A 13,270-nucleotide genomic window follows, 5' to 3' on the forward strand; every position below is an offset into this window, starting at 1 on the left:
TGTTGGGGTCACAAACATTAAGACCTTAAAATCAGATCACTGGCCAAAATGTTATGACGTGTAACATCTATAATCTCAGACATACGATCTTTACAGGTTGTACACAGATTGTATAAACGTATCTCAGGGGCTCAAAAAAAGAGCAAAACAACTTTAAATCTTTCAGCTCAATCACATTAAGAGCGCCGAGCTCAAGCTGCTCTGCAGGTAAACAGAATATAAATAACCTAACACTCACATAACAACTCTTACAAGAACAACATTTCAGTCTGTGTTTCATCTTCAGACTCGTTCAAACAAATACAGTAAATTCAGAAAGTATTCAGACCCCTTGACGTTTACAGGCTCTGTGATGTGAATTTGATTTTGCAAGAATATAATTTATCATTTTTTACTGTTTTTAAGTGAAAACGTTTTGAGTTTTCCGAGATGTAATTTAAAATAAAAAACCCTGTAATCTCTCCCAAAGATTACACCCAAACTCACGTGTGCAAAGCTTGTTGAGACATATCCAAGTGCAACTTGCAGGTGTAATTGCTACCAAAGGGCTTCTACAAAGTATTGGGTCTGAATACTTTTGTGAATAAGAGACTTCAGTTTTCGTTTTGTTAGCTTTTTTTAAATTCTCCAAACACCAAACAGCAAGTTTCGAGACATTCGAGAGGTCTGAATTTATTTTCTGAATTTATTGTACATATCGTCGCTGTCTGTTGAAAAACACGTATCTCCAAAAACCCAACTTTTCAGGAACTTTTTCCTCTGACAGTAACGGTGCAAACAAACCACAGATACGCAATTTAGATACAATAGGGCTCATTTACCACTGCACATAACTTATCTAAGATGTTTCTAGTCTGAAAAAGACTGAGTTCACGCAAAACATAAAGTGAACTAGTTAGTTTTTGGTAAGTTAGCTGGCTAAGGTTAGCTGGCTAGTCAATATGCAAGCTAATCTTCAAGTAAACATGTAATAAGAACCACTCATATGAACGCGAGCTCACACACGATTGTGACAAATAAAAGCGTATTTTAGAGACCAAAGTGCTCATTTTAAGAAGAAACAGAAGTTTCATTCTTACCTTAAAGGCTTGAACTACTCGGACGCAGCAAACAAGTTCCAAATCTTTCAACTCAACTCAAACTGAGCTTTATTAGTTACATATTAGTTACAATATAATCACAAAATAAAGCAAAAATAAAAGCAGTACCAAGGGGTGGGGGGGGGGGGGGGTGGGGGGGGAGATACACGGTTTTGATGGACAGGTCTAGCAGCCAATGGAAATACTCGTTAAAGAGATTGAATGATTTTTCATCTTTTTATTGGTCATTTTGATATTCGCTGCTAAGGACAGACAGAGATTTATACCCATGTAAAAAAACTCCGCCAAGGACGGTCCCAAGCCCGGCTGCAAAAGGAGGAGGGTTGGGCGTGGGGCTAGCTACCCCACCCTGTAAAAAAAACCCCTAGCTACAGAAACGCCAACAAGAATACTAACAGACACCACGGACCTGGGAGAAGATGGACCTCCAGCTGGAAGGCGTATGACGTCGGACGGTGAAAGCCAGAGTCATCTAGAAGCCGTCGGGCCGAAGACCATCGTCTCCACCAGGACCACCACTACCATCGCTACATGGAACGTCCGGACCATGTATGAGACTGGAAAGACAGCGCAAGTGGCCGCAGAGATGAGGAAGTTTAACCTCACCGTCTTAGGAATCAGCGAGTCAAGGTGGACTGGCTCCGGGCAGAAGCGACTGACTTCCGGCGAGTTACTGTTGTACTCGGGACACGAGCAGGAAGAAGCCGCACACACCCATGGAGTGGCCCTGATGCTTTCCAAGTCGGCACAGAGAGCGCTCATTGGGTGGGAGGCGCACGGACCACGGATCATGACAGCCTCCTTCCATACAAAGAGGAAGAGGATCAATATGGACATAATCCAGTGCTACGCCCCGACGAACAACAGTGAAGAGGAGGAGAAGGAGAACTTTTACAACAGACTGTCAACCACCATACAAGACAGACCAAAGAGGAACATCGTCATCGTAATGGGTGACTTCAACGCCAAGATCGGCAACGACAACCGAGGGTACGAGGAGATCATGGGGCAGCAAGGGCTGGGCGAGATGAACGAAAACGGGGAGAGATTTGCCGATCTATGCGCCGCAAGTAACCTGGTCATCGGAGGAAGTGTTTTTCATCACAGGAGGATACACAAGGCGACTTGGGTGTCACCAGACCTGTCGACGGAAAACCAGATCGACCACGTGTGCATCGGGAAGAAGTTTCGCTGCTCTCTTCAAGACGTACGCGTCAAACGAGGAGCAGACGTTGCTTCCGACCATCATCTCCTTGTGGCTAGATTGAAGCTGAAACTGAAGAAGAACTGGACAGGGGGGTCCAGCCAACGACAGCGCTATAACATCGCTACGCTGAAAAACAGCAAGAAGAAAGACGAGTTCAAGGTCACCCTCTCCAACAAGTTCCAGGTCCTAGAAGAGCTGCTTGAAGATGAGACGATAGAACAGAAGTGGCAGAAAGTGAAAGAAGCGGTGACTTCAACATGCCAAGAAGTTCTGGGCTTCAAATCTTACACACACAAGGAATGGATCTCAGCAGAGACGCTACAGAAGATAGAAGAAAGAAGAGAAAAGAAAGCAATGGTGAACAACAGCAGAACAAGAGCAACAAAAGTAAAAGCACAAGAAGAATATACAGAAGCTAATAGAATTGTCAAGCAAAGCATCAGAGTAGACAAGCGGAGTTACATAGAGTCACTGGCAATAGAAACAGAAGAAGCAGCGCATCAGAACAGCACCAAGGACCTGTATCCCATCATCAGGAAACTATCTGGAAAGTTTGCCAAGCCAGAGAGGCCAGTAAAGAACAGGAATGGAGAGGCGATAGCAGACGAAGAAGGACAGAAGAAGAGGTGGATCGAGCACTTTCAGGAGTTACTTAACAGGCCAGCTCCTGCAAACCCACCGGAGATACCGCCAGCCGAAAGCGACCTGCCAATCAGGTGCTGTGCACCCACGAAGGAAGAGATCCGAAGCGCCTTCAAGCAATTGAAGAACGGCAAGTCTGCAGGACCTGACAGCATCCCGGCAGAAGCGCTAAAGGCGGACGTCGAGACCAGTGTGGAGCTCCTCCACCCACTCTTCTGTAAAATCTGGGAAGATGAAGAAGAACCAACTGAGTGGAAAGAAGGCTACCTCATTAAACTCCCCAAGAAAGGTGACCTCAGTTCTTGCTCCAATTACCGAGGGATAACGCTGTTGTCCATCCCAGGGAAGGTGTTTAACCGCATCCTGCTTAACAGAATGGAAGACGCTGTTGACCCGCAGCTTCGTGACCAACAAGCCGGCTTCCGTAAGGAAAGATCGTGCACGGACCAGATCGCAACCCTGCGCATCATTCTGGAGCAGTCCCTAGAATGGAACTCGCCTCTCTACGTCAACTTCATCGACTACAAGAAGGCGTTTGACAGCGTCAACAGGCAGACCCTCTGGAGACTACTGAGACACTACGGAGTGCCAGAGAAGATTACCAACATCATCAGGAAGTCATATGAAGGAATGACCTGCAGAATAGTGCATGGCAGACAGCTCACCAACGCCTTCGAAGTAAGAACTGGAGTGAGGCAAGGCTGCTTACTCTCGCCCTTCCTGTTTCTGCTGGCCATAGACTGGATCATGAAGACATCTACAGACCAGAAGCGTAACGGCATTCAGTGGACACTTTGGAAGCAGTTGGACGATCTAGACTTTGCCGATGATCTGGCTCTCCTCTCCCATACCCAACAACAGATGCAGGAAAAGACCAGCATCATTGCGGACAACTCAGCTAGATTGGGCCTTAGCATCAACAGAGGGAAGAGCAAGGTGTTCAAGATCAATGCATCTAACGAGACACCCATCGCAGTCCAGGGTGAGGCGCTGGAAGAGGTGGATAGTTTCACCTATCTCGGCAGCATCCTGGACAACCATGGAGGAACAGATGCAGACGTCAGAACCCGCATCGGTAAAGCACGAACAGCCTTCCATCAGCTGAAGAACATCTGGGGATCCAGCGAGATCAGCATCACCACCAAGATCAGGCTCTTCAACACCTTAGTAAAGCCAGTACTACTCTACGGAGCAGAGACCTGGAGAACCACCGCCATCACCATGAAGAAAATCCAGGTCTTTATTAACACCTGCCTCAGGAAGATCTTAAAGATCCGCTGGCCCGACAAGATCAGCAATGTAGAACTGTGGCAACGAACAAAGCAGCAGCCTGTTGACCAAGACATCCTTCAGAGACGCTGGCGATGGATTGGCCACACCCTCCGCAAACCTACATCAAACATCACCAAACAATCCCTCACCTGGAACCCTCAAGGGAAGAGGAAGAGAGGACGGCCTAGAAATACCTGGCGCCGAGACCTGGATGCAGACGCCAACCAGATGGGCAAGACGTGGGGACAGCTGGAGAGACTCGCCCGGAACCGTGATGCCTGGAGAGAGCTTGTCGGCGGCCTATGTCCCAGACGGGACCACAGGCGGAAATGAAATGAAATGAAAAAAAGTGAAAACTGCTTTATGTTTTTCATCAGACAGCAACGATATGCTATATAGTGGAAGCCAAAAGACCAGTAGTGAAAATGCTTTTATTTTTATTAATGGGATTTTACTGAATTGAAATTTAATAATCAGTTTAAAAATTAAATAAAAAAGTAAATGGCTGATTTGTATAGCTGTGTGTCATCTGCATAACAGTGGAAATTTTTTATAGATACTAATAATAGATAATAATCCAGGTATGCCTTCTGTATCAGGTACTAAATAACCATGATGATTTTTATTTAATCAGGAATAATCGCCGAGGCACCTGACTTCTGTGAAGAGATTAAACGGAGCTCTTACGTGGGCACCTTATTCCCTTATAGTGACCATCTGCGAGAAGCGAGGATCACCAATCCTGCTTTATCCTCTTAGTCACTTGACTAGTGGAAGAAGGCACGGCACAGATGAGAAACTTCTGGTTATACTGATTTGTTTTTGAAGGAAAGATTTTGCAGGGAATAATAAGGAGCCAAGACAGGAGTCATAGGATGAAACTGAGAATCTAAGAAGATGACTGTGGAATATCTGTGATAAGTAAGGTTTGCTTTAACTCAATCTAATTTAAAAAAGCTACGGATCATTTTCATTTGGTTCATAAAAAATGGGATGCTCACCTTTGAAAGGTCAGCTCTGTACTGGAGTCTACAACCACAGCCAGAAAGATCTGCAGCTTCAAAGCAGCAGTGACTTCTCGTCTAACAGGACAGAAGTACAGAGCTGGACCGAGACAGGTGAAGTTCTCACTGGACCAGCGGTTTCAGAAGAAGAAAGCAGTGCTGCACCACTCCAAGGTAAAATATCTGCACCCAGTGACGTGTTATGTGAAACTACTACAACTGCTGATGAAAGTGTTGATGTACCAGAGACAAACTCACAGGAGGAATTACTGACCGAGGAAACAACAGACATGAAGGATAAAAACGGCAGCAAAACAGCCAGGAGGAAAAGAGGCAAAGAAAAAGTGTCGGTTTTCTTAAAAGAGCAGCAATTGATCAACAAACAGCTTACAAGTACCTGAAACCCAATTCCCCCAAATACGAGTCCCTGCTAGGACTCTTGGACAAGACAACCCAAACCCAACTGTCTATACAACCTTTGGTGGATTTACTAGTATTACAGTATGAGGAGATCATCCAGACCTTAGAGGAAATGACGACTCAGGGGGAACAATTGCTGGACCTTCGCAAAGACATGGCCGACTGGCCGACGGCACAAAAGGATCGACAGATAGACCCAGACATCCGAGAAGATGATGTGAATTCAGATGAAACCCCTCCAGACCTACCGCAGATGCTCCAACACTTCATTGACGAAATGAAGCAAGTTGGAGATTCACTGAAAGGACTTGGTGACGCCGCCATAGAGGAAGCAGCTGAATATTTTGGCTCAGTCTCACAACTGCTGGGGGAAAAACTGGCAGGCCAAGAGAACAGCTGAGGAACAATTGAATCAAGTGTTGGCTAGTGTGGAAGCTGCCAGCTTAGGGAAGTCCAGTCCAGAAGACTCCTCTCTGCACAGCGAGGACAGCGGCATCGGTGCAGACAACGACTGCCAGATCGGTTCAGCACGAGTTCGCGTCCATCGCAAAAGCTCTGGGTCTGGAGCCAAACCTGGTTCTTCCACTGGACATCCTGAGAATCCTGAAGATTCACCTGATCAGCTTAGAGAAGATAAAGGGGATAAAAATGATGAAGATTTTGCTGATGATGATCATGCTGACAACACGCCTGATGTGAAAGAGGAAGTACAAGATGAAGTGGAAATGAATAGTAATTTGGAAGCCAAAAATATGTCGATTCAGTCTCAGAAAGACCTCAAAGCGCAGCTTCAGTTCAGCCTACAAAATAACTGGCCAGACAATAGTACTGTTGATCAGACTTATCGAAAAGATAGAAACATCAGACGACCCCAAACTGTAAATAACCCCCCTGTACCTTGTCCAGGTAAACCTATGTATCCTGGTTTGAGAGGCACATGGAGGTCACAGTCTGCTGATTGCTTATACAGTAAAATAGACTACATGGTGCAAAGGCAGGACAGATGTCAGAGCATCAAAAAAAACAAGACGGCACAAAGTCCACAATATGGAAACAGGGTAACAGTTAAACCTAACCTAGTTCCTCGCTTGCCTCCTGTATTTGTACCTGAACCACCTGGGAAAAATGCTGTCAAACGACTTATCTGCACCTTCAGCCAGGGGGTACAGGACACGTCCAACCACAAACCCAGCAACAGGTCTGCAAGATTTAGAAGCAGAAGGGTCTTTCCTGCCTGCATTAACTAACTACAGGGCAAGTGTTTCCACCACTGACCACAACAATTATCCTCCTGAAAAGGAGTTCTCGGTACAGCCTGAGGAAGTGGACGCTGACAGTCTTCCACCTCCTCCACCCGAGGTACTAATGGACAGCTCCTTTAACAGCAATGATGATTGCAATCCAAGACAGGATCGTGGTAGAATTCAGGGACTACGAGTGTCACTACAAACGGTACCTTTGCTTCCCAGCCAGGACAATAATTCAGAGGGATCTCTGACTGACTGCCACATTTGCTTCAGATAAACAGGAAGCTGACAGACTTTTCCAGCATTCCCATAAATTCAGCCCAGGAGATTACACTACTCCACCGGCCTCCAGGGCCCAAATTCCACCCTCAAGTTACTCTGTACGCCACAGAGATCCAAGTCTACCCACTGTATCTTCATCTTCAACCTGTCCTGTTCAGTGTGAAACCTTCACAGCTCCACCATCTTCATGTGTCCAAAGCTGGACCAGAAAAAGCAGTGATGATGAAAACGGATTTTTGTTGGCCTCTAATTCATCATCATTTGGTAGCGCTCAGACCCAGCTGAAGACTCAGTCGTCCTCCCAGGCTCTGACACCTTCCTGTAGGTCCACATTACCACGACCGTGGGGAGAGGTATCCAGAGGGAGACTGCAGAGTTCCTGCTCTGGCCAGACCTTTACAGGAAGTTGTTTTTTAGCCTACAGACCAACTCCCAGGCAGCGACCATCTTTATCCAGTGTCTCAGAACCACACAATGAAGGCAGTGATGATAATACGTCAGCCAGTGAGAGGTAAACGTGTCCCAACACATAAAACACCATGTAAACGATGTGCTATAACTTTCTTTAACGTAACAGGACATGCTGCAGGATTGAAAAATGTTCTAATCAGGTCAGATAAATATCATGGTGAGGAATGTGTGTTCTGTTTTTGTGGTGAATCTTCATGCCATCAAGATGATCTGCAATCACTATAAAGGATCTTTATGTGAAAATGTGTGTCAACCCATCTGCAATACACTATATGGTCAAAAGCATGTGGACACCCCATCCTAATTATATTTATGGGACCATCCAACTACAGGCCTTGATCAGGGGCAGTTGTGGGGCTTGACTGGCAACCTGATTACTAACCCAGTACCTTAACTACTGAGTTACCACCACCCTAGGTATTATTGAGTCCTGGTGTAGCCATACCAATCACTCTAAGTGTGGTTTAATGTGTGTGGTGTGGAAGAACTCCAGTTGAATGCACATCCTGTCCCAAACCACACTCCACACCTTTTTTAGAATTTGGAATTCTGACACACTTCATGACCCTGTTGAAAGCCCTTCTAGAAAAGAGGAGTGAAGAAGAGCCCTTGGTTTTGTACCGAGAGGTTCAACAAACGTTTGTCCATATAGTGTGTGACAGTGAGGTAAATTAGAGGTAGACGTGTAAGAACCTCATGAACCTCAATAGTGCTTTTTTAGTCAACTATTAATAAAGACACTGCGCTCCAGGTGAGAAGATTCGTGAGTGTTTATGTAAGAACCAAGACGCTTCCACATTAGCTGCTGAACCGTTCTGAACTCGTGACCAGGATGCAGCGTGGAGCTGCAACACTAGCGCATTCACCTAGTCTGATTGGGAGGATTAAGTTTAATCCCCCTAGATTAAGATTTACCTGATCATGACTGAACAACAGCTTAGACGCCTGCCCTGCTGCCTTACATACAATTCCCCTGCATTCTCCAAACCCAAAGCTGAATAATAATAATAATAATAATAATAATAATAATAATAATAATCCTTTCAATGAGTTTTACTATTAGCTTCACTGCATTTGAAAATCTTGGCCTTAGCAGATACTTCAGAGCCAAAATAATGCAGCATGGTGTGCCACAAGGTTCTGTTCTAGGGCCCTTTTAATCTTCTAAAATATGTAACAGAGTGTGTAACTATTTAAATAAATAAGAGTTATTCTAAACAGTTTATTCAGACTGAGCAGCTCAGAAAAACTGAGTTTTGGATAGATAAAAATAAATAAAATACATTTAAAAATGATTTTTGATTGTTTACTTATTCTGTCATAATTCTTTTGGCTGCTCCGGTATATTAGGGGTCAACACAGCATCTGTATCTGGTCTTTACATAGCTTGGCACAGCTTTTATTCTGATACAACCCTCCTGTTTCTGTCTGGGCTTGGAACCAGCACTTACAAGTGCACCTCCTAGTGCTGTTTTGACCATCCAAACCCTGGATCCCCAGATCTCAACAGTAAAGGACAAATGTACCACTGTGCCAACCGAGCGCCGCTTTATTCTGTCATTATAAGATCACTGATTTAATTCTTGACCTTAATGCTTGTTTTGTAAAACCAAAACTTCACTTAAGGACTCAGCCGTAACCCTCAACACTACTTTCATAATTCTGATATAAACTTTTCTCTTAAATCTCATCTGTTCGGTGAGTAAAGCTTATAATAAAATAATCAGTGAATGTCGGTAAGTTTGTAATGATTCACCTCTGTTGGATCTGATCACAATGGTTGCTCTTTTATCTTTGCTCTTTTCTAGAAGAGACTTGGAGCAGGACAGTGTTTACAGCGCAGCAGGTCGAACCCGAGTCCAGCCAGATTAAAGATAATCAGGATTAAGTCCTTTTTTAACCTCTCCATCATTCTGAGGGGCGATTTTAAAAAATACGTCCAGATGCTGAAATAGGAGACACTTTGTTGTCAGGTGATCATGTGTTTATAATGGTGTAATTATTTGTGTTTGGATGCAAATTTGTTAGCGTTTTTATGTTAATTAAATGTAATACAGGTCACTTATTACGAAATACTTGCTGCTATTTAATACAAGATTATAAAAGGTCCTTGTTTTTGATTGGCTGACAGGTGTATTAAGTAATAATAGGACAGATCTAGGATAGAGCCAGTAAATAGTTTAAACATGACCAGTTTTCCATTAATATTATTAGATATTTTACAAAAAAAAAAAAAAAAAAAAAAAAAAAAAAATATATATATATATATATATATATATATATATATATATATATATATATATATATATATATATATATATCTTATATATATATATATATATATATATATATCTTATATATATATATATATATATATATATATAAGAGCTGAAAATAAATAGGCCAACTGCCGTTAGCACTGAAAGGAAACGTGCTTATATGTGTGTTGCCCTCTCTTCTTGTGAACCACAATGGGACCAGATCATACATAGCAAACAGGCCCATCCTTCTCATTGAGTAAGTGAATTTTGTTTGTTTTGTGTTTTAGTATACATTTATAGAAATATATATTTTTATGTTGCCTGGGTCGCGTTAAAACATCATGGACAAGATGTGGGTCACCAGAAAAAAGTTTGAAAAACCCTGCTGTATTGAATGCAGTGTAGTGGTTCATTTTGTATGTTCTTAGTTCCACCTAGTGGGGAATAAAAATGGCTGCACTGAGAAAAATCTAAAGTTGTGCATGAAATCCTCTTTTCTTCATGGGATCATAGAGTCAGAGTGAGCATCTCAGTGTCAGTGTAGCAATCCTCTTAAACCCAAGACCTAAGAGTCCAGTAGCCCAAGAGTCCAGTAGCCATGAATTGAGTATTGGGGGGACCAACTCTACTGGGGGTCCCTGATGTTCTAAACATTTCTGCCAAATCAACGACTAATGCTAGAAAGTTCAACAGGTTTATTTGTCATTTTTATGTCAGTATATGTCCCTCACATTTGAGAATTGGGGTGTTCCCCTAATATATATTGTGATTATTACAGCTCTTGGGGTACCGTATTTTTTGATGTTGGTTAATTTATTGTCAGCTACATACAGATAATTTAGTGTTTGGTGGTTAAAGTTTGGGTTTTAAAACGTTTAAGTTTGATATCTGTGTTTTGGACATGTCTTCTACAGGAAACTCTCATCTGCACATTTATTTTAAAGCTGTTTATATCTAATTATTACAAATAGTGACATGTATTATTTTACTTTATGTCACTAATGTATTATATGTGCATGCACACTGTAAAAAAAAAAAACTGGGTGCCAAACAAAAGCCAGCCACTGTGGGACAGCTCGGTGTGACTGGGCATTACTGCTGGCAGGGACACAGGGAAGAATGTGGGTATTATTTCAGACTGGTAGTGAACTCATGCTCTCTCTGGCCCTAGAGCACGAGATTTAGCTTCCCTTAAGAGCTTTAACTTCACACTTTAATAATATCGTTCACAAATGTTAGTCATGGCCGTGCATTAGGCTCTCATCCCACATGTTAACAGAGCGTGGGCATGAATTATGCATATTGATAAGGTCACCAGCAGCTCTCTGTAGGGTTGTTTGTTCTAACACACTGTTTGTTTGCTGTACAGGCGCCATGGCAGAACTCGGTGCAAAGCATTTTCTGAAGAAACACCAGGCGGAACTTATCAAAAGGACAAGAAATCCATTAGGTCTGGCTGATGTTCTGCGTGGGAAGGGCATTATTAAAGCTGAAATGTATTCTAACATCAAAAGACAGACAACCAGCCAGAAACAAATGAGAGAATTATACGAGCACCTGAACAGCGAGAAAGCCTATCAGTGTGTTTATGATTGGCTAAAAGAGAACGAGTCTGATTTAATGAAAGAACTGGGTAAGCCTGACTTTTGAGTTTTGTTTTTAAATCATAATAATAGAACTAATAGAATTAATTGCTTCTGTGATTTTGTTCCAGCTGACGACTGTGTTTTAGATAAATACCTCTTCCCCTTACCAAGTCCTAATGGTCATTAGTTGATGGTAACCAGTAACCAATGGGCATATATAGTGATCCTTCAGAATAACACATCACTGAGTGTGAGGTCAATAAGTTTTCATGCTTTACTGAATCAAAAACCAGCCCAACATAACAAACATGGCAGTAAAACAGTAACATCAAAAGAATTTGGTCACTTTTAGCTTTAAAACTAATAATTATTAGACAAAAAAGAACATACTTGTTATGAATTGTTGCTACACCTGCCGGTTTGGAGATGGGGGGGGGATTCATCTGATCCCAGGGGTGCAAAGTTAAGCATTTTACTGGTGTAGCTTGATAACAAGTTCTGTAGAGAACTTATTCACTAAAGGAGCCGAATATTAACTGCTGGCTGTAAGAAATGACAGAATTGATCATGATCATTGGTTTGTTGGTTGATTTATTAACATTTCTAACAGAAATGAGGTTGACAATGCCGAACCAGAGAGTAAGTCACAGTAAAACTCTGACCTATAGGGCTGAGGTCCCCAATCTTTTTTGCACCATGGACCGGTTTTATTTAAGACATAATGTCACGGACTGGCAGGGTGGGAGGATTTAAAATAAAATAACTATGTAACTGTGTAATAACTAACTCACAATAATGGAAAATCAGCTTTTTTCAATGCAACAAGACGCAGCTCCCACCTAGTGGTGATAGGAGGCAATAGCGCCTGAAGTGTGTTGAAAATTGGCGCAGTGTTTTCATTGCTATTGTAGCGTCTCTAATTATTTTTTCTTTCTGTGCGGCCCAGTAATAAATGACCCACAGACTGGTAGCGGTCTTTTTTTTGCGCAACGAGATCTGATCTGCACATCAGTTCAGCATGGCAGAAGCTCAAGTTATGCCTGGTTCACACTACATGATTCTAGCCCTGATTTTCGCTCGGTGACGGGTCGGTGCTGGATTCGGGAGGAACTCGGTGTTCGCTCTGCGATCAAAACTCGGCTCTCAATCAATGTGAGAAACAGCGAGGGGAAACACAGGGGCGAGGTTGTAAACAGGTGGTTCAGGAGCGGAATATAGTTTCTATCAGAATACATCAGCACACGCGAGTTTTACAGTATTTCTGACCTGATCGTTCTCTACAAAACAAAATATTTATTAACCTCCAACTCACTATAGAACAAGCCATGCTGCTCGTGTTGCCAAATCCACTCAGATTCATTTATTTCATCGGCGCACAAACTTTCATCTCTCGCTACTTGTTGATGTGCATGTTTGGACGTGGTATCATTAAACCTTTCATCACTTCTCACGTGTGTTTTCGTGACAGAACGTAGTTTTGGAGAGCAGAGAAGCTCACCTGTGATTCCCCCTGGTGATAGATGGTGTAGTGTAAAAACCCCCATCGCCGATCAGTCGTGTAGTGTGAACATTACAGCGACCAGGTGTTAATCAGAGTGTCGTGTCGTGTAAACTTGGCATAAGCTGTTCAACAGCCAGGTGTATGTTTACATTACATTTACAATGTTGTAGCGTGTCAGACATATAAAATAATAATAAAAAATGAATGTTACTGTTTTCTGTTTTGGAGTAATTATTTATGTAAACAAAATACACAAATATTTTTAATAATGAAAATA

This window comes from Trichomycterus rosablanca, chromosome 9 (assembly GCF_030014385.1).
Source record: "Trichomycterus rosablanca isolate fTriRos1 chromosome 9, fTriRos1.hap1, whole genome shotgun sequence".
In the NCBI taxonomy this organism is placed as follows: domain Eukaryota; kingdom Metazoa; phylum Chordata; class Actinopteri; order Siluriformes; family Trichomycteridae; genus Trichomycterus; species Trichomycterus rosablanca.